We start from the raw sequence: 25,536 nt of genomic DNA, 5'->3' as shown, positions 1-25,536 counted from the left end.
ATGACAGTTCATTCAGTCAGTCTGAGGACTCATGAAAAGTCACGCTACAATCTGCACATATCTGGCAAAAGCACAAAGTCTGAGTTGTGACATTGATTTACCCACACCTGCTTTGAAAAGACTGAAAAACAGAATAGCTTTGAAATCTTTTTTCAATGTATTTTTTCCCCATCTATTCCAGGTAATATTGACATTTTAAAATGAAAATTTGACCCGCTTTGTGGTTTAGTAAATATATTTTCATTGACACAATCAAAGGGGAGGAATTTATTATGTGCGCCAGGGGTGCAGATGGGATTTTGGAATTGGAGGGGGGGTACAGGGACCAAGCTTATAACATGTAATCTATCTATCTATCCGTCTGTCTGTGTAGCTAGCTACCTAACTACCAAGTTAAGTCCTAAGTCCTTATACAGCAGCACTTGGGTTGTAGTGCCATTTGAAATTGGTAATTTCATCAATACGTGAAATTTGCTTTTTTACATCAAATGGTCTAATGCTACCTTATGGGATTTATAAGGTTATTTGATAGTATATAAGCCTCAAATACTGTCACGCAATGAAAATTACATTTAAAAAAAGAAGAAGTGTTCAGATTTTGCTTACATGGTAATTAATATCTTGTGATTTTTTTTTATCACAAACCATAACTTGAGATACTATTAAACTGACTACATTTAAAAAAATTATATATATATATATATATATATATATATTATATATATGGCACTTCCTATTGAGAGATCGCTGTCCCAATGTCATGTTCCGTATTCGGCAGCAGGTGGCACGCGTTCACTTCTGCCGGCTGCACACCTGCTGCCCATTTGCCAGTGATTGCACCTGCTATATCTAGGCGCTCCAGCGGTTGACCCATTGCCGAAGTATTACATGCCGTGCCACTGCTGTTGCCCATCTTCCAAAACATATTGTTCGCTACCATTTCGCTGTTGGTTATGTTATCGTCGTCCCACGGGACTCATTATCTTAACGTACGCGTAGTAATACTCGTTTAAACATACTTTCCAGCGCTTTCTGTTGTCACATTCCTTAATTCCTGGTGCTCATTTTGACCAGCGTTTTCTGTTGTTTATTAGGCGGGATTTTTGTTTATAATAAATATTATTGTTTTGACAGAGTCCTTGTCGGTGTCTGCTATTTCGGGGATCCACTTACGTTTGTTTTCTCCGTTACGTACGAAGCAGTTCCCTTTCCCTGCTTCGTGCGGAACGTAACACCCAACCTCTTCATCCTAAATTTTAATTCATATTAATGACATTTAGATGATATTTGCAAATTTTCTAAAGATTGTATTTTAATAAATATTTTTTAATGCTTATAAATGTATGGTGAGTGTAGCGCAAATGGTTGTTCATCTCTGCGATTGGCTAGCAGCCATTTCAGTGTGTATAGCTCAAAGACACCTGGTATAGGCTCCAGCACTCCCACGACCCTCGGGAGGATACGCAGATTCGAAAATGTATGGACGGATGTACAGCGAGCATGGTAAAGCAAATCCCAATCAATGTTTCTTCATACTCCTTCTCGACTTAGTAAAACAAAGAAGAAATTGTTTTCCAAAGTGTTTGGCCTTGCAGTGAAGGGTTGTCCTTATTCAGTATCTCTTTGAAAAGTAGAAGTCAATAAAACTTAAAAAGTTTCACTCAGCCGGCAATACGTTTTATTGGGTCGCAATCCTTGTAAGATGTGTTCAATTAAACCTAATTATATACAGTAATTGTCTTAGGTTTTAGTCCTGCCCATTTCACTTTTTCACAAACACCACATCTCATTGGTCTTGTAAATATAGGTATTACATCGCAGTGTTGTGCTCAAGACCACACTATCTAAGACAAAGACTTGTCCAATATCATAACTCACAGAGACCAAGACCTTTGGGAGGCTGAGACAGGACCAAAACCTTCAGAATTGAGACCTCGAGACCAATGCCGGTCTCAAGTGTTACAACACGACTACATTCATGCAACCCTGAGAACAGAACAGAATGTGTCATCCGAGAGGCATATCAGCATGGTTTCAGGAAAGTGAAAATTACAGCAACACATTCAGGTGTCCCCCTCAGTCGTGCACACCTCTTGAGGGGTGCTGCAGAGAAGGCAAAGTGGATGTGACAGACTTAGATTAAATGCCAAAGATTGGGCGTTTCTCACACACACGAGAGCCTTCTGGACAGGAGCCTAATTTGGCACTTCCATGCCCTGCCATCCGCCCTTTCAACAAAATGCTGCATCCAAAACATTTCTGGCATTGTATTAACCCCTACAATTCTACATGAGTCCTCAAAATCACACATTCATATTTTACACTGGAATAAGATACAGCACATGGTTGGACGTACTAAAAGCCACTTATTAGTGGCTAGCTCCTAGGCAAGTCCTGAGAGGCCAGCTCAATGGCAAGAATAAGACCCGGGCAATAAACAGCTATGCCCTGCCAGTGATCAGATACCCTGCAGGAATAATAAGGTGGCCAAAGGAGGAGATTCAGACCACGGATGTTCAGACCCGAAAGCTCCTAACCGTGGAGGGTTCCATCCCAAATCCAGCACCCTGAGACTGTACACAAGCCGAAAGGAAGGAGGCCGGGGACTAGTGAGTGTGAGTGCCACTGTCCAGGATGAAACATCCAAGCTCCATGAATACATCAAGGAGAAGGCCCCAAAGGATGACGTACTCAGAGAATGTCTCAGACAATGGGGAACAGAAGATGAGGCGCTGGAAGAGGGACCATCATGGGAGGACAAGCCCCTACACGGGATGTACCACCGGACCATAACTGAAGTGGCTGATCTCAAGAAGTCCTATCAGTGGCTAGAGAGGGCTGGCCTGAAGGACAGCACAGAGGCACTCATCCTGGCTGCTCAGGAGCAGGCCCTGAGCACCAGAGCCATTGAGGCCCAGATATACAACACCAGACAAGACCCAAGGTGTAGGTTGTGCAAAGAGGCACGTGAGACGATCCAACACATAACTGCAGGGTGTAAGATGCTGGCAGGGAAAGCCTACATGGAACGCCATAACCAGGTGGCTGGCATAGTCGACCGAAACATCTGTGCAGAGTATGGACTGGAAACCCCAAGGTCAAAATGGGAAACACCTCCGAAGGTGGTGGAGAATGACAGAGCGAAGATCCTGTGGGACTTCCAGATACAGACTAACAAGATGGTAATGGCGAACCAACCAGATATTGTGATTATAGATAAAGGGCAGAGGAAAGCCGTTGTAGTGGATGTAGCGGTCCCAAGTGACGGAAACATCAGAAAGGAACACGAGAAACTCGAGAAATACCAAGGGCTCAGAGAGGAGCTGGAGAGAGCCTGGAAGGTAAAGGTGACTGTCGTGCCTGCGGTGGTCGGAGCACTCGGGGCAGTGACCCCCAAACTAGATGAGTGGTTGCAACAGATCCCGGGAACAATATCGGACATCTCAGTCCAGAAATGTGCAGTGCTGGGAACAGCAAGAATACTGCGCAGAACCCTCAAGCATCCTGGCCTCTGGTAGAGGACCCGAGCTGAATGAGGGACGGACACCACCCGAGGGGGGGTGGGGAGGTGAGACGAGGAATTTATTTATATATATATATATATATATACACACACACAGAGAGAGGGGATTTGAAACACAATTTGGGCATGAGCTCCACCAACAGGGTGTTTGAACTATATATTTGTTCATGTTTACCTTCTTTGGTACTTATTTTGCTATTGTTTGGGAACAAACACAATCTCTTAGAATGTTCCCGTCTGTTGCCGCATTTCTTTAAAAATATATCTGTTGGCATCTTCAAGAGAAGGTCAGTTGTTGTTAGGCACAACATGACAATATCATCATTCTTGTTGATAGAGTTTCATTCAGTGATACAATAAAGTCCAGTACAGGGTATAATTCATTCTTTATATTGTCACTTATATCGGCCTGTATGATTCCCCCCGCATATACATTCTAGACAGGTAATAATTCTGATTAAAGAGAACGTGAGCTAATGTGCAAGAATAAAAAGTATTATTTGCCGAGATCAATATGTTTTATCACAGCAGTAAAGTACAATGAATGAAAAGTGCTGGAAGCCTGCAATAAATTTTGATGTGTTGTGATATCGAACACGTTGTGACAACATACTGCTTCCCGGGGCTGTAAAACATCTTCCAACAGGCTGTTGAACATCCGCACGCTACATTGTTCCACACATTGACTGCCATACATCAAGCCTGAGCCACAGCTAAGCACAAGCTAAGTGTATGAGGGATTACATGGCAGGGGCAAAATAAAATATGTATTCGTCGGTAGAGCTTGTGCAAATAAACCGTCTGAAACATAAAAGTATGTTTGTAGCAGAGAAAGTATAATCAATCTCTCAATTAAAGCAGGCTTTGACAGTGACATGAATCTGTTTGACTGATGGATGGATCAAATCTTCTGAGGTCTTACACTTGAGGCACAGTCTAGGTGGGTGACATTGAACAAGACGGACAACAATGAACAAACCCACATAATATTTTAGGGGTGTCCAAAGCCAGGCACGCGCACTAATTCTTCACATCTCGGGCCCTATTGCAACATTGAGAGGTGCATGTGTGCGCAGCATTAAACTGGAAAATCTTAATTTTCATGCCAGAGCAAGCAAAATTGATCATTTCGTAATTTGACCACATTTTGCCTCACTGGGCTTTCTGGCACACCAAGGGCATTTTTCTATTCCATGCCACCAGCGCACTGGATAATTCGGTGACACACACACTTGTAAACCTTTGCCGCTCAGTGAGATACGGGCTTAATAAAGAAACTTTGCCCGCGCCGATCCCCTGCATGGACTCCAATAAGTCCGTTATGTTTCTGCCATGTATGTGCAGTGAATTTAAAGGGAATGAGTGGAGCCATTTTGGCAGGGAAACAAGTCAGCTGTGCTCAGTCCCACAATGGCTTAAATGCTCATTTCAAATAGCGCCCATCTAAGAAAATGCCAAAAGAAATAAAGCGTCTCCCATGCGCACAGACTGCACTTTTCACACTTGTGAAAATATTGGCCCGCTAACTTAATTTTTATAAATGTAAGCCCATCCGTAATTAGAACAAAACAATCGGTGTGCTTACTCTCATAGTGTGTTGTGTACCTAACACGACCTACATCGCACATCACATATTAGCATGTCTTCTCCCCAAACTAGATGTCTGCCATACTATCAAAACTGACCTGTGAGTGACAGCGCTGTTATACAGGGGATCCAAATTGCCGAAAAATAGGAAATAAGTTGAAAGGGTAGAAGCAGTATTAGCCGCAGCAAAAGTAGATCAATGAATGAAATAAGCAATGCAAACTGTTATCTTAACATTAGCACTTGCACCTCCATTTGTCAGGTCACTAACAGTGCGAGCTTCCAGTCACTTTCTAATAGGCGTTCAGAAACAGAAGGTTCAATTCACATTAATGGAGTATGTTGATTGACCGACGCACATAAAGATTTACAACCGAAAACATTTAACAGGTTTAACGTTCGTGATCACTGGCACGATCTTTTTTTTTCCTTGCCAAAACATTGGCAAAAAAATAAAATAAAAAACACCGCTGCATAGTCAGTCAAGATAGTGTTTTTGAGGCATCTGATAATTGGGCCCTCGCTGACTTTGATCAGAAGTGGGGTGTCGAGGTCAACTTTGGTGTGATTATCGGTACGTGTGATCACCCCTTAACCAGCACAAGCAGGAGACTTTCCCAGACCCTCCTTCTGTCCTAGACAAGCCTAGTTGTGGGGCCACTTTTGGGTAGCTCAGGGTATTTAAGAATGTTATCTCTAATGCACAGATGTCTTAAAGGTCCCTGTGGAACAGGGCTGCAATTTCCCCTCCTAATTAAAAATTAATTAAATCGGCGGTGGCTCTAGTCAGGCAGAAAGCTGAAGGCCGCAACAGCCGCCGCAGGAAACGCAATCATTTATTCAACTCAATTACAACAAGCCACAGCCGGCTCCTCTGCCACCGATGTCACCTGGAGAGTCTGGGCGGTCTCTAGCCAGTAAGCTGCGCGGTCCACCCAAGTGTACAATGGCCAGAAAACTTGATGCCGCTTGTGATGCCAAACACATCTCACTCTTGTGATGAATACATATACAGTTATAGAGACATCCTCTGTCACCAGTTTCCCCTCCTTCATCCCCAAGGGGCTGATTGATCAGAGATTGCGACAAGGATCAATGCTGCTTTCGCCTCTCCCTCGGTATGAGCAGGAGACTTAGTGATTGCCCACTCTGCCGTCCAATTATTCGGCAATGGAATACTGGAACCGACCCAAGACTATTAACACACTGGGAAAAGCAGGTAAGACTGTTAATTGTTTGATTGTACTTTCAACTGTAACTAAATTAATCATGTATTGTCTTGTCGGGTCAGTTATGGCACGTCATCCTTTGAAATTATGCAGCAGCTGTGAACCTTGACCTTCTCGGATATTAACTTGTCTCCTGTATTGACAGTTGGGGAATTTAAGCCCACAAAGAGATTATACTAATTGTCATTTGGTCTGAATGCAAATGTGAGCTAAATGCCTTCGGAGTACAGTAAATGAGTTCTGTTATGAACTGTTCATTAGTTAAAGTCAACACTCCTTTTCCAAAGGTACATTCACATTATACCTCATCTCCACCACGGTTATGAACTCTCCGTGACATAGATTACTCTCACTTACCCAAAGAGAAAAAGTAAGAGATGTTTAGCTTTCTCAAATCGCAAAGTGCCCATAACTGTGCTATAAACAGTAGAAGCGTTAAAGGAGGCATATTATTTTGGTTAGGTTTCTTTTGCATTTTAAACAAATTCCCATGCGTCTTCATCAAATCTCCCAAGGATCGCACCTTTTTTTTTCTTTTTCTTGCTTCTGTTTCTTGTAAGTGAGGCAGCCCTCATCTAGCCTACACTGCTGGGCCCGAGTTAAATCTGGATTGCATTACCATGAGAAAATGGGTGGAGCTAGGGCGGCTGCATTTTAAAAAACAAAAGAAAACCTACAAAGACGTGCAACGTACACACGAGCTCAACAAGCCAGGATTGATCCTTGCGATGAGTGACACTTGTCAATTAGCATGTAGCCTTTGTATGAGGAGCAGGAAAAACATCACTCAACGCAATTACCCCACGCTACTACTCCCAAATTGCCGTTTACTTCACCAACCGCACAAGTGCCACCTATCTGGAGGTAATGCTGTTCGTTCACGCTAGTCTGTGCTTTGAACACAACTCAATGCTACTCTGTTTACTTTTTGTATCTGCTTCAGTGTGTGATCCCTGCATGTCCAGACAAAAAAAAGAAGTGTGCTTGTTAATGCTGGTCATTAAATCATACCTTCTTTCGAAACAGCAGGGTCAGAAGTGAAGAATATCTCTCTTCGAGAGAAATGTTAAAAACCGGCAGATAATCTACTTGTTTGATTTTACACTTAACCAAACATTTTTAGAAAAGCAGTTAAAAGATTCACTTTCCATAATATTTCCCCTTTGAGGTCAAACATCGTGACTTTGGGGGAATTCTCAAGAACAAACAATTACTTAAAAGTACAAAAGATAATGAAAACAAAAAGCTATTTTCTTTCATTGATGCCATGATTAGGAAGGAAATATTTGGACAACTGAGAGAGTTGTTATGATTCCCCTTTGATATACCATACCACCACAATGGAATGAAATCAAACAAATCAAATATAAATGTTACGTTTCGAATCAAGTTTGGACCCCAAAGTCTAGACGTCAACAAGGTCTCCGTTGCAAAAATATGTTTTTAATACAAAAATCGCCACGACTAAGAGATAACATAAAGCGCTGGTCAAAACAAGGACCAGAGGGCACAAAAACGAACAACAAAAAGCGCTTGCAGAAAAGGCAAGGGAGGAAAATAAGGACCGCGAAGACAAACATTAAATTCCAATACTTACAAAACCATTGGTACCGAGAGTTCAAAAGCGAAACACAACGAGATCTATAGCAAGAATAGTCTATGAGCATGGAAACAGCAAGGCATAAACAATACTCCGACAACCAGAAGACAGATTGCGGGTGCTTAAATACACAGTTCCATAATTGACAGATTGGCAGCAGGTGTGCAGCCGGCAAGTCCGCTGGGTCTGCCACCTGCTGGCCAGGCCCAGAACAGGAACATGACAATAAATGTGTCCAAAAACATCTGAACTGGATTCATACTTCCTGTTTATCAAAGTTGTGGAATATCATCCTTGTGAGTGGCAAGAACTTATTCTAACCTTTTCTAGACACACTCCTAAATTCAAGCAGCAGCCTTGCTGCGTCAGGCTCATCACATCATCTCTCTGTTTCACTGCTCATTGGCTTGTTTGATTATTAATTAGCCTCAAGTGAAGTCATCATTTTTTGGACATACATTTGTATGTGCGAATTAGTCGTGCTACATTGAGAGTCACTGAGATGTCAGTAACCGTGCGTGTCTGTGTGATGCTCAGCGCCCTTTCTCATTATCCCAAAACGACATTATTCTCCCCCAGTGATTGATGCTCTTTTCAGATTTTCCCTGTTACGCTCACTTTTCACACCGAAACAGCCTGCGAGCATAAACAACTACACCAGGTACAGCGCAAACTCATGCAACTTATCTCTACGAGGCAAAACCCAAACCTCCAACAGATATGCCGCTGATTCAAATTCCCAATGGTGTAATGCAATATGTTCAAGCTTTGGAGAAGAGAAAGCGGCGCTCCACTGGGAGTCTCAGCGTTGGAATCTTTCTGCACGTAGAGCCACAGAGCTCATGATGATGTTCACCAATTCAAGACAGATAGCGTTCTGTGATGTGGCAGCCTGCAGATATGCCGTTAGTTCGCAGCAAGAACTGTCTCCTGAGTTCAGGGACCTCTGGTGCTCTGAGCTCTATACAAAGTCGGCTTCATATCATCATAGCAGCACTGCAGGAATTCCAGCTGCTCTTCTGGCATAAACAACGTGATCAATGCAAAGCAGTTTTCTTTGGTTTTGTTTGATTTAATTATTGTTATTATTATTATTCATCTTTTAGAAAGGATCATTGGACATTTAACATGTGTGGGTAGCATTCCCATAACATTATCAACCTCTTTGCACAACAATAAGTCCATGAGGAAGGTAACCATCATTTATTTTTATTCTTCTGCTATGGCACCGAAAATGATTTTGTATGGAGGGGGGTGGTAGCGATATTTGGGGTCCAAGCACCTGTACAGAAGCATCAACAAATTTGGATGTTATTTGTCACTCCTTGTTCGTTCGTCTAAGGGTGAACAGCTGCAGGCTGGGATTTTGTTTGTACGCTGTTTCAAGAAGGAATGGTGAAGAATGAGATTTGTATGTGTTACTTTGTTATGGTGGTAATTAATCCAGAAATCTTTTTTTTTTTTGTAACCTGAAGTCAATAATGGATCCGAATTTTGACTTGAAACAAATACTCTCGCCTAGTTAAGGGCTATGCTGCCAAAATGGTGGCACACTATCACCTGAGAACAAATTGTAATTTGATTACTTTTGGCTCAAGGCAAAGTCATGAAATTGAGTGAAGACAAAATCCCAGCCGCGTTGTTGGTCATGGGTTCCCTTTGAATCTTACTGGTGCGAATGTTGGTTGCTTGAAGCTATGTCTGTTGCTGAAGTTTCCGTATATTTTTTTAAGATTCAAATCAATGAATAATTTTATTAACCTTACATTACAGCTGAGATATGTGCAAATTGGCAGTGCGTATGACAGAGGAGATTTCCAGACCTTTGATGGTTGTGTTAATCTAATATCTATTTGCATAATCATTAAAAATTCTGTTTTATATTTGAATCATACAAATATAACCAAACATAAACAAAATCTTACAGCAAAATATCTGCATTTGGATTTCACCAAGTCCCCCTTTGAAATAGCTGTGCATAAAAATAAACATACAAATAAAGAATGTCTTTTTCCGTGTTGTTGAACAGCAAGGTTTCATCTGAGGTTTCCAGGGTGTGACACTGAATCAGAAAAGGTCAGCTGGTGAATTAATAAAATCTCTCCACACACACTAAGATAATGCCACTTTCTCTTTTAACTAACAACGCACTGGTCAGGTGGAGCATATGTTTTCACTCCGAAATATATCTGCCAAACACCTGACTAACAGCGACAATAAATGACTTTTACAGCGTGTGTGTGTGTGTGTGTGTGTGTGTGTGTGTGTGTGTGTGTGTTTGTGTGTGTAGTGCGAACACCAAGCTTTCATCCCACTAACGGGCTGTGTGCGAAAGCGTTAATGTGGCAGCATTTCACACCTTGCCAACTAATGACCAATCAGGGATGGGAAGCAGAGTGCACTCTGACACCCTCGAGACCATTGATGCTTCCTGGATCAAGCCTCTTCTTCCCACATTGACACTTGCATCATTCAAATCCACAGTATTATCATTTGATGTTTTTTGAAGCTCTTACCCCTCCACCTCCTCCACCGACACACACACACACACACACACACACGCACACAGACACACACACATTTCTTCTATGTCCCATTAAGATCGACTTAGATGGAGTTTTTTTACAGCATTCATTTGTGTGAATATCGAATGCACCATAAATAAATCATTTCATTGTTATATTAAAGGACTGACAAAGTTAGCATCGGGTCACAGACAAATAACACACGCAGAATGTTTATCTTCTATAATATGGGGATCGTAATTGGAATATAGACTGCAAAGAAAGCGTCAATATCAAATGTTTGACATATCATATACAGTAAATATTCTCTAGTACAGACACGTGTTTGCGCTGTCCAATTTGCCCTGATAACCGAAATTCCTCATTTGGGAAATTAGCATGGTACATGTCCTTTCTGAACCTGCAAGTATGTTGACAAAATGCACGTGTAACAACACAATCAATAAAATACAAAAATATACTGTCCAAAAACTGTTTATATAACAAAAACTGCAATACAGATGTATCCAAAAAAAATCACAACAGTAAAATACATACAGTATTTTAATGTTTATTTTTTTCTGTCTTTGGAAAAAAAATGTATTTTGGATTGTTTTGTTGGATGCATTCTTTGGTTTATGACAATGTTTGCCTGCGTGTCGATCACCGTTGTCTGGTAATTTTTGTGCATACTGAAGGATTTTTGGATTTTTTCGCAATTACAGTGAAACACACGCCAATAAAAAGTCACTTACACATCTTTGTTTTGAGTCTGATGAATGAAAACGGCGAAGCGAACATGTTACTTCGGTCATGTCGAGTGGGTGATGCTTTTAAGCTAGTGCCGCGTTCTCCAGGACGTAAGTGAATAAAGTTAAAATAATTCACAATTACAGTAAAACGCACGGCAATAAAAACTCACTTACACATCGTCGTTTAGAATCTGATGATCGAAAAATGCGAAGTGAAAACTTGTTTCAGCGTTGTGTATTTTCCGTCGCATCGGGTGGTCGTTACGTGTATTAAAGCTCCCGCGGCATGACACCTCCATCCGGGTTACGGGTAGTGGAATTTCCGATTACGCAAGTTCCGGTAACACATAATATCGTAGTCAAAATGTTAATGCATAGGTTTTTATTCCGGGTGAAGTATATTCCTTTCCATAGAATTCCGGGGATGGGAATATTTACTGTAATAGAATACAGAACTTGATGCACCTGGATGAGCACAGTCCAGGATGTTTGTTCTAGACACAGCTAAACCTACATTGCAGGATAAGGCCATAATAAATAAATTAGAGATCGATTCTAAATAAAGAAAGAAATACATCGTATTCACCACCATGGCAGCTCTGAAGCACATGCAAATTCGCTGTTTTTGTGAACCTTTCCTTGCATGTTTTTTTTTTTTTTTTTGCTAGCTGTCTCCCTTGTGTACAATCACAGATTCACATGTTTGTATACTCAATATATCGAGTGCAAGGATTTCACAAATATATCCCCGTAATGGAATTTCTTCGAACTGCTATATGTAACTGCCCAAGGGAAAATCCATTACGCAGTGAGAAAACGGTTGCCTTATCCAGGAGGTTGGTATCAATGAAAATTTACAAAATACACGAGGGAAAAAGTGTCCGTTGCACCTGATTAAAATGTCATCAAATGACCTAAGTTTCTACTCTTTTCCTCCAAAATATTATGATGTATGTTAGTTTAACACATTTTATTCATGCGCAACCAATATACATGTCCGAATTATATAAATCCGATGGAACCAAAATACAACCTTAAAGAATATATTCCTTTTTTTGTACAATAAGGGTGTTGAACATCGGTCGACTCGTCAAGTCTTTCTAAACCCAGCTGAAAACCATTAGGAGCAGTTACACTGAGTACTTCACGGACTTTGCCTATCGGGGATTGTTTTTTAAATGTGACCCCAGCGATAAACGAAGGTTCACCTTTACAGAGAATGCATTTAATTTTGAGAGAATCTGATTCAACATGCACTGACAGGAGCAAACAAATAATGATTTTCAAATTGTTATTGAATTTTTTTTTACAATAAAATATTGTTTTCATCATTCCATTTTAAGAGAATACTGTTGTCGTTAACGGGTGATAATATTACTTTATTCTTGCAAAGGTGAGATTATGCAAAGAGAAAAACAACAACAAATCACCATGGTTAATGTATTTGCCATTAGGTTTTTATGTTATGCTCTCTATTTAATTATAGAGCTGTTGAAAACCATAAAAAAAAGCATAGCTGTAACACTTATGAGCACAAAATAAAGAGAAGGTAGAGAAGTTAAATGATTGTTTCTTATTTTCCTTGCTGTGAAACGGGTTCAAATGACGACAGCTGTCTCTGATTTTGAGCCCAGGGCAGAGGTGGCAGAGTTTTCACAGTGATGCACTCATCCACGGTGACCTTCAAAGACATCAAAAATACAATACAGCTGCAAAAAGGTATTGTGACGGTTTCAGAGTTTCATGTATGAAGTCCAAAAAACACATTACCTTGAATATTTTTATTTGACTTAAGGAATGATGAAAGCCAAGTCTGTCTGGGAGAAATACTCTTTCAATGAGCAATAATTAATGTCCAAAATCTGCTATGCTGAATTAGGGCAGTCTCTCATCAACCTTCAAACAGATGACAACAATATTATAGTCTCCAAATGAGAAGATAACCGTTAGCCTAAACTGAGTGTTACCTGCATAATATGTAGCCACATCTTGTGGTGTCTTGTACAGGCTACGCGAAATCACGCTTTCGGCTGATAAAACAGATCGTTGCAGAATGAATGGTTTTGACACCTAACAAGAGATGTGCAGTATTTAAAGAGTGTGGGCTGTGGTATTGACGTAGTCAACATGATTTAGTTTATGGGTGCTGTTCATTCATAAAAAGATTATTCTTTGCCAGCATGGTTATCTGCAGTAGCAGATGTGTGCTTATGCCCATGTCAGAGAAAATCAATGATGAAATCCACATGTAGCTAACAACGTGCTGCGCTGACAGTCATGACATATTCTTTATGCATTTATACTTCCTTTTTCTAGTATGCTGGTGAATGAAAATAAGTAACATAGCAAACAATGTTATGTTTTTACTTAAAAGCAAATTAACACTCAAATGTTTTAGAGCCCCAATGAAAAAAAAAACCTCACAACATAATGAGAATAAAATCATAATGTTACAAAAATAAAGTTGTAATAGAAGAATTAAATTGAGTTATTACAAGACAGATGTATTTAATTCATTGACATAAAACTACTATCCGTCCATCTATTATCTGAACCATTTATCCGAGTGAGGGTTGTAGGCATGCTGGAACAAACCCCAGCTGTCTTCTGGCAGTCGGCGGGGCCAACCTTGAACTGGTTGCCAGCCAGTTGTAGAGCATACATCGACAAACAACCATCCACGCTCCCAATCACACGTAGGGGAGACTCTAAAGTATCCAGATAAACTACCTGCATCTTTTTGGAATTAGGGAGGAAACTGGAGTACAGTACATGGAAAATACCCACACAGGCACAGAGAGAAAAGGCAAACCCTACACAGGAGGGCCCCATGATCTCTGTACTTTGATGCGGACGGCCTAACAGTCTACCACCATGAATACTGTGTTACTTTATATAATTTTTTTACCCTTGTCCTCCTATTTTTACCTAGTCATTTTTAGTAGTACCGGTACTTCATCCATCCATCCATTTTCTGAACCACTTTCTCCTCACAAAGGTCGTGGGGGTTGCTGGGGTCTATCCCAGCTGTCATAGGGCAGTAGGCAGGGGACACCCTGAACCGGTTGCCAGCCAATCGCAGGGCACACAGAGACGAACAACCATCGGCGCTCACACTCACACCTAGGGACAATTTAGAGTGTTCAATCAGCCTGCCATGCAAGTTTTTGGAATGTGGGAGGAAACTGGAGTACCCGGAGAAAACCCACGCAGTCACGGGGGGAAACATGCAAATGCCACACAGGGAGGTCGGAGCCGAGATCGAACCCACAACCTCTGCATTGTGAGGTTGAGGCGCTAACCACTGGACCACCGGGCCGCCCATTAGTAGTATTTATGAAATCTTTTTTTTCTGGGGTCCCCTACTAATAATAAATAAGCATAAAATCGAAGAAGTATAAATTCAAATGTACATCCAATCAAATCTTGAATACAATTATGTGTTTTTCCTCGACAGCCGCCCTTCAATAAATAAGCAGCTCCGCCTTTGCATGATGGTGTTGATGATCGTGTCCATGATCAACACATGCAGGATAAAAATGGATTTTCACGTGCACGCAGTCATCTTTGTGTTTAACTTCAGCACTTCTGTCTTCTAACCACATTGCATAATCAAAACCAGCTGGGAATTCAATATGGAAGTGGCATACCGTCCTAAGAAAAGGAGTGGACTAGCTGCTCTGTATTTCAGCACCATGGACAGAGGTATCCCACTTTTCAGAGGTTTGTTTGAACCTGTAATTTCAGAGGGGCAAATTCCTCCTCCACTTGCCTCCATGCAAAGCATTGGTTAACCCAACAACAGCTCCCCTCGAGCAGGCGGGGATTAAGCAGCTTGCTCAAGGATGCTTCAACAACGTAAATGGTCACTGTCACTGGTGCTTGAGCTTAGCATCTATGGTTGGAAGATGGCTGCTTTATTTCGGAGAGCAACATAGTGAAACTGGATGGTTCAAGAGCGATTTGAATCAGCTACGATTGCAGGACATGTGTTTCCAGGACGCACCAAGGGCACTCTTTCGCCTACTGGTAAAACGTTAATTTATGTAATCTTCTAAAGTTCGCTTCTTCCTAGTTGGCAATACCGCTCAGTGGTTCCGTCTCTTTGATTCCAATACAGAGCACAAAAACACTTCTCTCCTATCAGGTGCTTAGATACTCCAAGCTAGTGTTTATGCGGTCGCTGATAATGTGGGACTATTATATTTACATTTGCCACCCACTCCCCACAGAGATAGCAGGCGTTGCATTGCCACCATCACTTCCGCAGACATCCACTCCCACATGTGGCAAAGCTGTGGTCATCACAAATCCCTGGGGCAAATTAAAGTGCGTATAAGGTGACTATTTTATCAGTAGTGGATTGTTGTGATGTTTTTGTACCTTATTTTTGTCGATTTTTCTTTTAGTCCATTATTGCTAATTTCTTCTCCTCTGTAATTTATTTCCCTCCGTACTAGGATAAGGCCGATTGCAGCGTACCCACAGGCCTCTTTCACCGGCATTATGTACCCAACCCCCCTCCCACACACACACACACACACACACACACACACACACACACACAAGCACGCATACGCTCTTGTTGATGACACGACCAAAGCGGCCATAGGTCTAAGTAGTGCTGGAATGAATTTTCAAATGCACGTTTAGAAAGGCTTGCTTGCACAGAGGAGGCAAATTTCCTGATCGGATTTTACATTCACGTCTAATTAGGAATAGAGCTTTCTCTCTCCTCATTATCAGTGTTTGACCTTAAGGACTCACTGTTTGTGAACGTGAACAGCAGCCGTTGGGCGGCCACTCATAATAGCTTGGTATTTAGCTCAGCGCATGCTGATTAAATAAGATAAGGCCCACGCTCGATGACCTGGTGTTGTCACGGGCTCGGCCAATATGATACAGCTCCAGTCAAAGATGCCCGGACACCAGCAGTAAGCAGTAAGTCAGAGCAGGAAGCCAGAACAAGATCACACAAATAATCGCTGTGCTTACCGGGGCCCTTTTTAACTCCTTTCAAACTTTGCCTAGTCTCCCTTTTGCAAAGCCTCATTGGCATGAATTAATAATACATCTTCAAACAAATGCAAATTCATTCACTGTGTCCTCTCTCTTTCTCTGACAAATGCTTAGGTGTGTAGGCGGCCCATGTGAATAATTCACTCAAAAGTGGGATACTGCAGCCACCATGGCCTTTGGCATGCCTTACTTTGACTGAATTTGCACAATATGTACATACATGTTCCCTGAAAACATAATAAAACAACGGATGTGATGTTATCAATTGTGAACCAGAGATCATGACGCATGTCTTCATTAAGCCCGTAAGAGAAGTGCGAATCTGATGAGGACGACGACGTACATGGGCAGAGGAAAAATGTGACACACACGAGGTGTGATGCCAGCTAAGAGGAGGTTCAGTATGTCTTTCATGAGCTCTGCCTGCGCGTGGGCAGCTGTGGAATGCATAAAACATTTTCTTAACTATTCACCGTTGCGAAGGAGTCAGTTTGGGAAGAAGTGGGAGAGAAGGCTAGGGGGATAGACAGTATTTGGGCAGGTGACAGCTGCGTACATCAGCTTGAGTGTCTTGGAGATAGGAGTGGGAGTTGGTGGCGTTTGAAATGCAATAAGGTGTGTTTGAAAAGTGCTCCTGTCACAGGTAAGCAGGGCAGCAAGAGCCACAAAAAAAAAGTGTCCCATGATAAAAGTCGAAGTGCCCGAGCTTTAGGGTGGCATTCATTCGCTCTCTGAGGGCTTTTTGCTGCTCGCATTGAGGAAAGCACTCAAAACCACAGGCAGTTGATGCAAAAGCCCCTGCCTGAAAAAACACACACTTTGATCTGTACGGGAATAGTCCCCAGATTTTAGGGTCCCATGCAGAAAGCCTTGATTTTGGGACCAAAGTGTGCGCGTAGGCGTCAAGAGCAGAGCTTTGATTCCATCACTCGTCTCGATTCCCTTGATGTTGCCTTCACTTTCATGCATACTGTAAGGATAAAGATATGCTTTATAAATCAATAACTGCAGTACGGTACCCTTAGAGCCTGTCTTTGGTGGAATGATGTCCTCGTCTGCAGCTTATTTTGTTCTCTCTGGCTGTAATCTGCACACACACGTCACCAGATATTGAATGTCACAGCATTGCCGGCTAAAATATCGCCATCTCTCAAATCTGCCCACAATTTATACATGCGGATTGTTGAATTTATGAATGTCATGGCCTTTCAGGGATATTACTAATTTTGAGAGAAGATCTTGAAGGGGGAAATGTCAACGCTTTGAAATCAGTTCACATCATATCCGCATTACGATGTGTTCCGTTTGTGATTAATCAGTAAGCAGCAACCTCTGTCTGCTTTTTTCTTTTGCTGCAAAAGAGACACACTTTAATCGCAGGCAAAAAGGTCCCAATATCAGCTCAACCACCCACGCCCCAAATTCAAAAAACATGCCCATTAGTTTCGTCATTTTAATTGAAGGATCTACATTGTCCAGAGGTGTGAATTTGAGTGTTAAAAAAAAACAAACATTTGGAGTAATCAATGTAAAATTCATTTCACATTCATTTAAGACTGACAAATCTCTTTTGTAACAATTTACTATTGATAATAATAACACAATTGCAATTGAGAACACGCCAATGAATAACGATTTTATAATAAAATAGAGTTAAGATGGTTTGCTCCACTTTCCGCTCTGTGTCAAGGTCCAGTTGATGAAAGTACAATGCTAATGATCTGCAGGTTAACACTATTAAAGATTGTCAGCTTGGTACAGTGTGCTCTGTACTGAATGTGGCCATGTGATTCTGAACTATTTACATTTAGGGCCTAACTAACTAGTCTAACTATCTAACTGGCCGACACGTCACCGCCACTGCTGCGGCTGATGTGTCGCAACGACTCAGGAGAGAGGAGGATTGCTTGCGCTCTCGCTGCGGCAACATTTCACAAGACCAATTCAGCCAAAAGTTACCGCAATGTCTTGGTGATGCCATGACAAGTGCCAGTGCGAGTTCAGGCTGGTGAATTCTCAGTCACCTGGACTAACGCTGTCGCGGAGCAAGATTATACAATAACAGTGGCCATGATGTGACTGTTCACTGATGCTGGCCCGAAAAGACCAGTATGATTTTTTATAAATGAATACGATGAAATCAAAATATTATTGCTTTTTAAAATGTTATACATGAAATAGTTTGCCTCAATTGTCACTGACCTATTTACCTTGATGCATACATTTTTTTTGGACGTACGGTTAAACCCTTCCATAAGTAATGTCTTGAACAAGATATAAAGCGTAGGCAATTTCAAATTGTTAAATATTAAGTGAGATTTTATACTGTGAAAATAAAAACGCACAAAAAAGTAACGACACTTGAGGAATAAGTTGCAGATGATTAAAAAGTGGCCGACCAACAATTTTCTACTCTTTTCTTACAAAATAAATAAAATTCTGTTTCTTACTCCAATAAATTTTAATCACGTGTAACCCATGTACAGTATATGTATATTCTAAGGATCCAAAGGATTTTTTTTTCAGTAACAGGGCCAGTGTTCTGGCAAGGCTGCCCAAACAGTTACTTGTTACCTATTAAAAAATGTAGTGAGCAACATAATCCAAGGTCCATAAAATAAAAGTAATGTAATGTAATGTACTTTTAATTAACTTTGCATTACTGCAATAATGAATATGCTAACAAAGACTAAAAGTAGATAGACAGACAGATTGATAGATAGATGCCCAACTCGCTGTCGCACACAACCGCACACCGTAATTATGATGTGCGCTGATGACGATGCATGACGTCACCACAAAATTCCTGTGTCACGCTTAGCCATTTTTATTGTAAATATGGTTTAAATATAACATCTACGGGTGATATATGACCATCATAGCAGGACTCCGACAGCTCAAACTTTTCTTTGGAAATATTCATCCATCCATCCATCCATCCATCCATCCATTTTCTGATCCCAAAAGACCAGTATGATTTTTATAAATGAATACGATGAAATCCCACTCACCCAGCTGGCCTGGGAACGCCTCGGGATCCACCGGGGAGAGCTGGAAGAAGTAGCTAGGGAGAGGGAAGTCTGGGCTTCCCTGCTAAAGCTGTTGCGGTAGAAGATGGATGGATGGATGGATGGATGGATGGATGGATGGATGGATGGATGGATGGATGGATGGACGATGAAATCCTCACAAGGGTCGCATGGCTTGCTGGAACCAATCCCAGCTGTCTTCGGGCAGTAGGCGGGGTCACACCATGAACTGGTTTGGAACTATTACTTGAGATAAATCGGTCTTTCAGTGAGTATGCTCCAAAACGGTTCAAAACAGCGGTCCCCATTTCTTCCTTCCTTTCATGTGTGGTGGACACGACATAGCCAGTTCGTCCTCGCCTCGCAGATTATACATGAACTCCCATTGCTCTCGGCAACACTGCGCTGAGTGAGTGGACTCACGGCAGTCCATTGAGTTACGTGAAAATGTTGACGTTTTATCCACTTGTTGAAACAAACAATGGCGTCACTCTGTCCTAATCGTGTGAAATTAAAAAAAAGTTATATTAATTTTGTATTCTGATTTCGTAACGCCGGTACATGTATTCCGTTGCTCCCTAAACCTGCATGTATGTATGTAAGTACCGGTACATATCTATGGGCATACGTCCTAAACCTGCAGTATAAAATGAGGAGGCAACTGAGGTGAGGAGAATACATTCTAAATGGATAATAATAAGAGGAGGTATTTTCACAATAATAACTCGAAGGTGGTGGGAGACCAAACCTGAAATAAAGCAGAATTTAACAAGAGGGAATTGCTGCAAATTACTGAAAGGATAATTGTTAGTATCTAATAAAGCAAGCCACAATCACCCTGTGCTTTAGCACTGATCAATGGCCAATGCCTTCCAGCCTACAAGGGGCAAGGAGTTCAGGGAAGAAAAACTGTTTGCATCCACACAACTAAATAATGAACATTTAAAGGGCCTCAGGCTGTGAAGTGATGTAGCACGGCATAGTTAATCTGATATTAAGCAGCAGGACAGTAAACAGGAAAGAGACAAAATCTCAAGACAGAGCTCTTAACTCAAGGATGGGAGGGATTTGACATCAACTTCATCAAATGCTTTTGGATGAATTAGGTCAGAGATTGGGAGGCAGGCCCTCTTTCAAAATCAGTGACCTCTGAATTGACTAACATTCTTCTGATCAATGGACGTTTCCCACAGACTCAAAGACTTCCCATGAGGGCCAGTTGTTGGAGCAGCAAGGAGTAGACACAATCATTTCACTTCCTACAGGTGAAATAAGTTTGCATTGACACTTGGACTGGTACCTAGAACCCCCACTCGTTATTCCTGTTAACGGAAGCAAATGTCTTTCAAATGGATTTTAATGGATTATTCATCGGATTTTTCTAAAAAAAAGTCATTGTACAACAAACGAATACTCCAATGTGATCTAAATGGTCAATGTTGTGCACTTCTATAGCGCTTTAGCTACACCATACGCAGAGTTGGGAAGCTTACTTTAAAAATGTATTGCGTTACTAGTTATCTGTTTAAAATGTACTCAGTAACATAACCCAAGTACGGCAACATTAAACTAACTTGAATACCTTTAATTACATTCAGATTACTTCAATCCCAAATACTGTCTGTAAAAAGAGATTTTAAAAAAGAAAAACGAATCAATATTAGAAATATTTGTATTCATTCGTCTTGTCTTTTTTGTCCTTAGGCTATTTAAATGCATGCTTTCGGAATGCTGGATGAAGTTCGAACACCTGCAATTCAAATCCACAGCACCAGAACTGTCATGTTCGGTCTTGATTGTGTTTCAGCTGCAGCTGGAGTGAAGGGCGTTTCCTTCCAGCAGGCGCATCTGTGCTGCATTTCCAATCACGCCACGTATTTCAGGATGAACAAACTGCCTGGTCATTGTCCGATTATAGACCGTGCTTGCTGTTCTGCTTCAAGTGTTGTTTTCTATCCCTCTTGATGCTATTCATAGATTCTTGCTTGGAAGTATTTGTGTTATTCTATGATATCCGGGTACTCCGTTTTCCTCCCACAGCGTGTACCCGCCTATTGCCTGAAGACAGCTGGAGATAGACTCCAGCATGCCCCGCAGCCCTTGTGAGGCGGACGTGCTAAGTAGTCACCCACCGTGCTGCCCACATAACAGCATTTTAAACAAAAATCCAGAGTCAATCAGTCAATGATATTGGAGGATTTATTATTTACTGTTCAATGTGTTCAGAGCGGGTAGTTATTTAGAATTATAAAATTGATGAAGATAATTAAGTTATTCAGTTATTAAAGTTGAAGTTTGTAATTTTCCTCAGAATAATCAGCATTCATGAAGAGTGTTTTCCTTAGACAATTCAAAAGAACAGAAAAACAAAGCACTTCATTGAAGAATTTGGCCACAGTATGAATAATTTGAGGTTTAAGCTTCTACAGATGTGCCAGATGGCATAAGACACATACTTTGTGGTGAGATGTATCACAGAGAACAGGCATGGACAACTTCCCATCAAACTGGTCTCACTAGACTTTCCCTTTTAGCATTCACAACAGCCACCGTAGCTTTCTCTTCACCCTCAAATCGCTTTCATGGAGTAGCAGCTCTAAATCCACTTCTGTGCGCCACATCCCACTCAGCTGTGCTTCCATGTCATCCAAATAGGGCAGGGATAATTGGCTCAGCAAACACGGTCTCATGGAGATGGGCCTCTCCGATTTGCTTCCACCGCCATTTTTACCCATATGCGGAATTCCTTTATTATCTTTACACTATCCAGTTTACAGTACAATCTGATTGCATTTGCAAGAGTACAACTGCCAATATGTCTGTAAAATGTAACAGAAGCAGGCCTCAGATTATCCTCCGTAGACCGCATCGGGACACCAATTACACTAACATTTCAACTTTGCCATGAAAGCCAGTATCAGTTGACAGCAGCTGTTGGCCATAAGCATAACTTTCATCAGTAATTTAAATGCTATGTGGAATAATATACACGATGAGGATGTTGCTGCTTTCAAAACGAGGCCAGTTCACCTCTCTGCTGGCTCTCCTCAGTGAAACACAATGTTTGGGCAGGGGGGTGGACAAAAAAAAATCGCTGATAAATATTGTGACATTTCAAATCTCAGCAATGAGCTGGTTGTCAAATCAATGCCTCAGTGAGATGTGTTGGGCGCAAAGGGTTCGGCTCTTTTAAAGATTGTGCGCCTAGCTGCTGAGGTGTAATGTTTGTGCCATGAGGACACGCACAGAAACTCTCAAGATGATTGGGCTTCTGATCCAAATCCGCCACGACCTTTTACAGTCTTAGTTGCAACTGGACCTGGCAGCCATCTATTGACTATCCATAGTCAGATGACACCCATCAGATACAATGTGGCACAAACCGGTTTTAACCATATTTTTCAAACAGTACTTGCCTGACACATGCGCTCCATTTAGCGCTCGGCAAGATAGCACCAGAATTCACCTCACTTTTCAGAATCACTGATGAAATTGCAGGAAAGTGCCAGAACGGATCTCGATAAAAGATGCATGCTGCTGTGGTGTGTGTTGGGGATATGGTGAGACAGGCTGAAAGACAGATAGATGGAAGCAGCTGTCTGAATGGTTGTTTGTAGCCGCTTGCGTGCTGGGCTTCGGGGAAATAATAAAACTGCATCATTAGGACACCTGCCATTCACAAGCCGTTTGGAGAAGCCTCCGTTAGCTTTAAATGCCCAATGAAAGCATCACATATGGAGCACGTAGGTCAGAGTCATTAAGCACTTAATTTAGCAGAAGAAAACATATCTTAGGGGGCCTTCATCGGTGTCAAGTTCAATTTATTATCTTTGAAAAACTGCTACATTGTCAAAATCCAAGACATTCTGCCATGTGGAAGCCACTTTTGATCACTGAAAAAATGTGGCTGTGCATGACCATAAATAAGCTTACTAATGAGGTAGTGTCTTGCTCCTTCAGATACAGGGGAGCCTATTTCTGTATAATTGACACGAGTGTACCCATAGGGCTAATTATTGGACTTGTTGGTGAATGGAATGTGTATCTATTTATGGGTCAAAAATGGAGGAAGAGAGCACATTTGAAGGCATCGTCCCTGTGAGACGCCACTGTGCCCCGCAAGTGCAACGTTGTGCTTTATTTCCGGGACTAATAGGCCATAATATGGCATCATGCGAATGAGTAAAGCGGTCTGTGCCACACCCCCTTATCCGCGGTGTGGTGGTATGATCCACGGACGCTGTTATAGCGGCAACCAGCCTCGGCAGCATCAGCAACACCAGTGAGTCTCGTCGGGTTCAAGTGCAGCTAATCGCAGTTTGCCGGGCTCCCTCCTGTCACCACCGCACTGTCCTGCCGGGCTTTCATACCCTGCCTACCAACAGACTCCCTTCCTCTCTGCAGAGATCCCGTCTAAGACGGCGTCCACTTCATATCGAAACCACACCGGCGGTGTCCGAGGAGCGCAGCCAAGTGTCTCAGTCACGTTTCTAGCAGAGGCACAACGTCACGGGGTTCCGATTCTGCTGGCGGGGGCGGGATTGCTCCGCACTTGGATCTTAAGCTTGGATTTTCACCGAAAAGGAATGGCTGCTGCTGCTGCTGCACGTCAGGAAGGTAAGCGTTCTATCCTGGCCTTTCGTGGACTCACGCACGGCGTGTGACCGGTTGTCAGCACTGTTGCTTGGCTGGAGGCAGCTCGGCTGCTGGGACTACGTGAGTTCACAGGAAATGATCATCAGCTGTTCGTAGCCTGCGTGCCGTAATGAGCGGTGCGTGGGACATCGCCGGGCTGCATGGGCGCGTGCTAATGCTCTAAGCAGTTGTCGATCCATACTTTGTACACACGAAGCACGCCTATCAGATAAACGCCACAAATGGTGACCATTGCTCAGCTTTATGCTTGCGAAGTTGGCTTCGATCCACGAGCAGCCTTGAGGTGGTGCCACTCCATCAGCCTCAGCACCAAGTTAGCCTAATGATGCCAACAGGGCCACGTGAGGTCGATACACATTTGATTGATTTTGTACAATGCTAAAGTATTACATTTTAACGAAAAGGCCATGCATATGGCTCGATGGTACAGGTCCAGAAGGCAAAATAGAGCAAACACTTTCCACAAAACTCCTGTAAAACGGTAACATTCTGAATACCGAAGACTGTGCCAACCCCACACTGTATAACATTGAGCTGCATATTTATTTTTCCACATTGGATGACTTTGAAATGAATGAGGGTGAATAATTAAGGGAAGGAAAAATACAGTTGGATAAATCATAATTATTATGAAGCTGCCATAATTTGCACCGGTATGGTCACGCTCGGATAGATTTAAATTATACCATCTCTCTTCTTCATATGATAATTACTTTTAGTAAACCGCTGACAGTTTGTGCAAATAAGAAATAAATTAACACATCTATGTAGCTTAATAACTTGGGGAAAAAAGTATAAGACAAAAACGTGAGGAAAAGAAGATGCTTTATTCAATAACGTACAGCTAAAATATGATGTCATTAATCAGAAACACAAATTGATCATAATTCCTGCAGCAACCTTTACAATTCAGGCAGAAAATATTCCAATAATTTCAGATAATTATATGGTCTGTGCTACTTTGTCATTTTAAAAAACCACATATCGATGCAATGTACGTGTGACACTGTCCTACCTGAATCTGTTCATGAGGTGAACGCGGTTCTTTTTTTTTCCTCGGCTTGTGCCTTATTGATAGTGAAATAAGGCCGTATGTCTTGATCTTTTACATTTATTTATTTTAAACAGAGCATCTGTGACGGGGTTAGCGACTACACGCGTACACAAGCTGCAAAGCCTTTCTCACACACTCCCACACACAACCTGGACCCCCCCCCCCCCCCACCCCAATACACACACTCATACTGTCCAAATGTGTGTTGATGTGTGTGCCTTACACCTGTTATCTACATACAGATGCTTTTTAGTGTGGATCCTATCAGTGGTGATTAAGAGCATATCTTAAATGCCACACCCATTATGGCAGGTCGTTGAATTAAAATGTCACACTACCAATTGCACACCCTACTCATGGCACTGATAAAGCGTTGGCATTTCTGTCAGTCATCCAACATGGCTAAACAGTCCATCCAACATTCCGCATTTCACTTTCAATCATATCAACTTGAGCCAGTTGAGTCCTCGGCAGCAGTTTGAGGCCAGCAGTGCGGCGATACTAATGATCTCGTTCAGCTGTTGCTCTCTCGTTTTTTAATTTTCAGTCCTGTTGCGAGGGAGCTTCACACATATGGTGCAGT

The 25,536-nt window shown here is 41.9% G+C and overlaps 1 protein-coding gene across 3 annotated transcripts in view; it reads left to right on the top strand.

Annotated features, from left to right (window-relative positions):
- The first annotated feature begins 23,286 nt into the window (after positions 1 to 23,286).
- tenm1 (teneurin transmembrane protein 1) overlaps positions 23,287 to 25,536 on the top strand; it is a 203,797-nt gene continuing 201,547 nt past the window's right edge. For 2 of the 3 annotated variants that reach the window (XM_052057450.1, XM_052057432.1), the window contains exon 1: positions 23,287 to 23,860. The gene's annotated coding sequence lies outside the window, so the exon portion shown is untranslated. The remainder of the gene's footprint in view (positions 23,861 to 25,536) is intronic. The other variant, XM_052057442.1, reaches the window with a different exon arrangement.

Source organism: Hippocampus zosterae, chromosome 1 (assembly GCF_025434085.1).
Source record: "Hippocampus zosterae strain Florida chromosome 1, ASM2543408v3, whole genome shotgun sequence".
NCBI classification, from domain to species: domain Eukaryota; kingdom Metazoa; phylum Chordata; class Actinopteri; order Syngnathiformes; family Syngnathidae; genus Hippocampus; species Hippocampus zosterae.
This window is presented reverse-complemented; position numbering and strand designations above follow the sequence as displayed.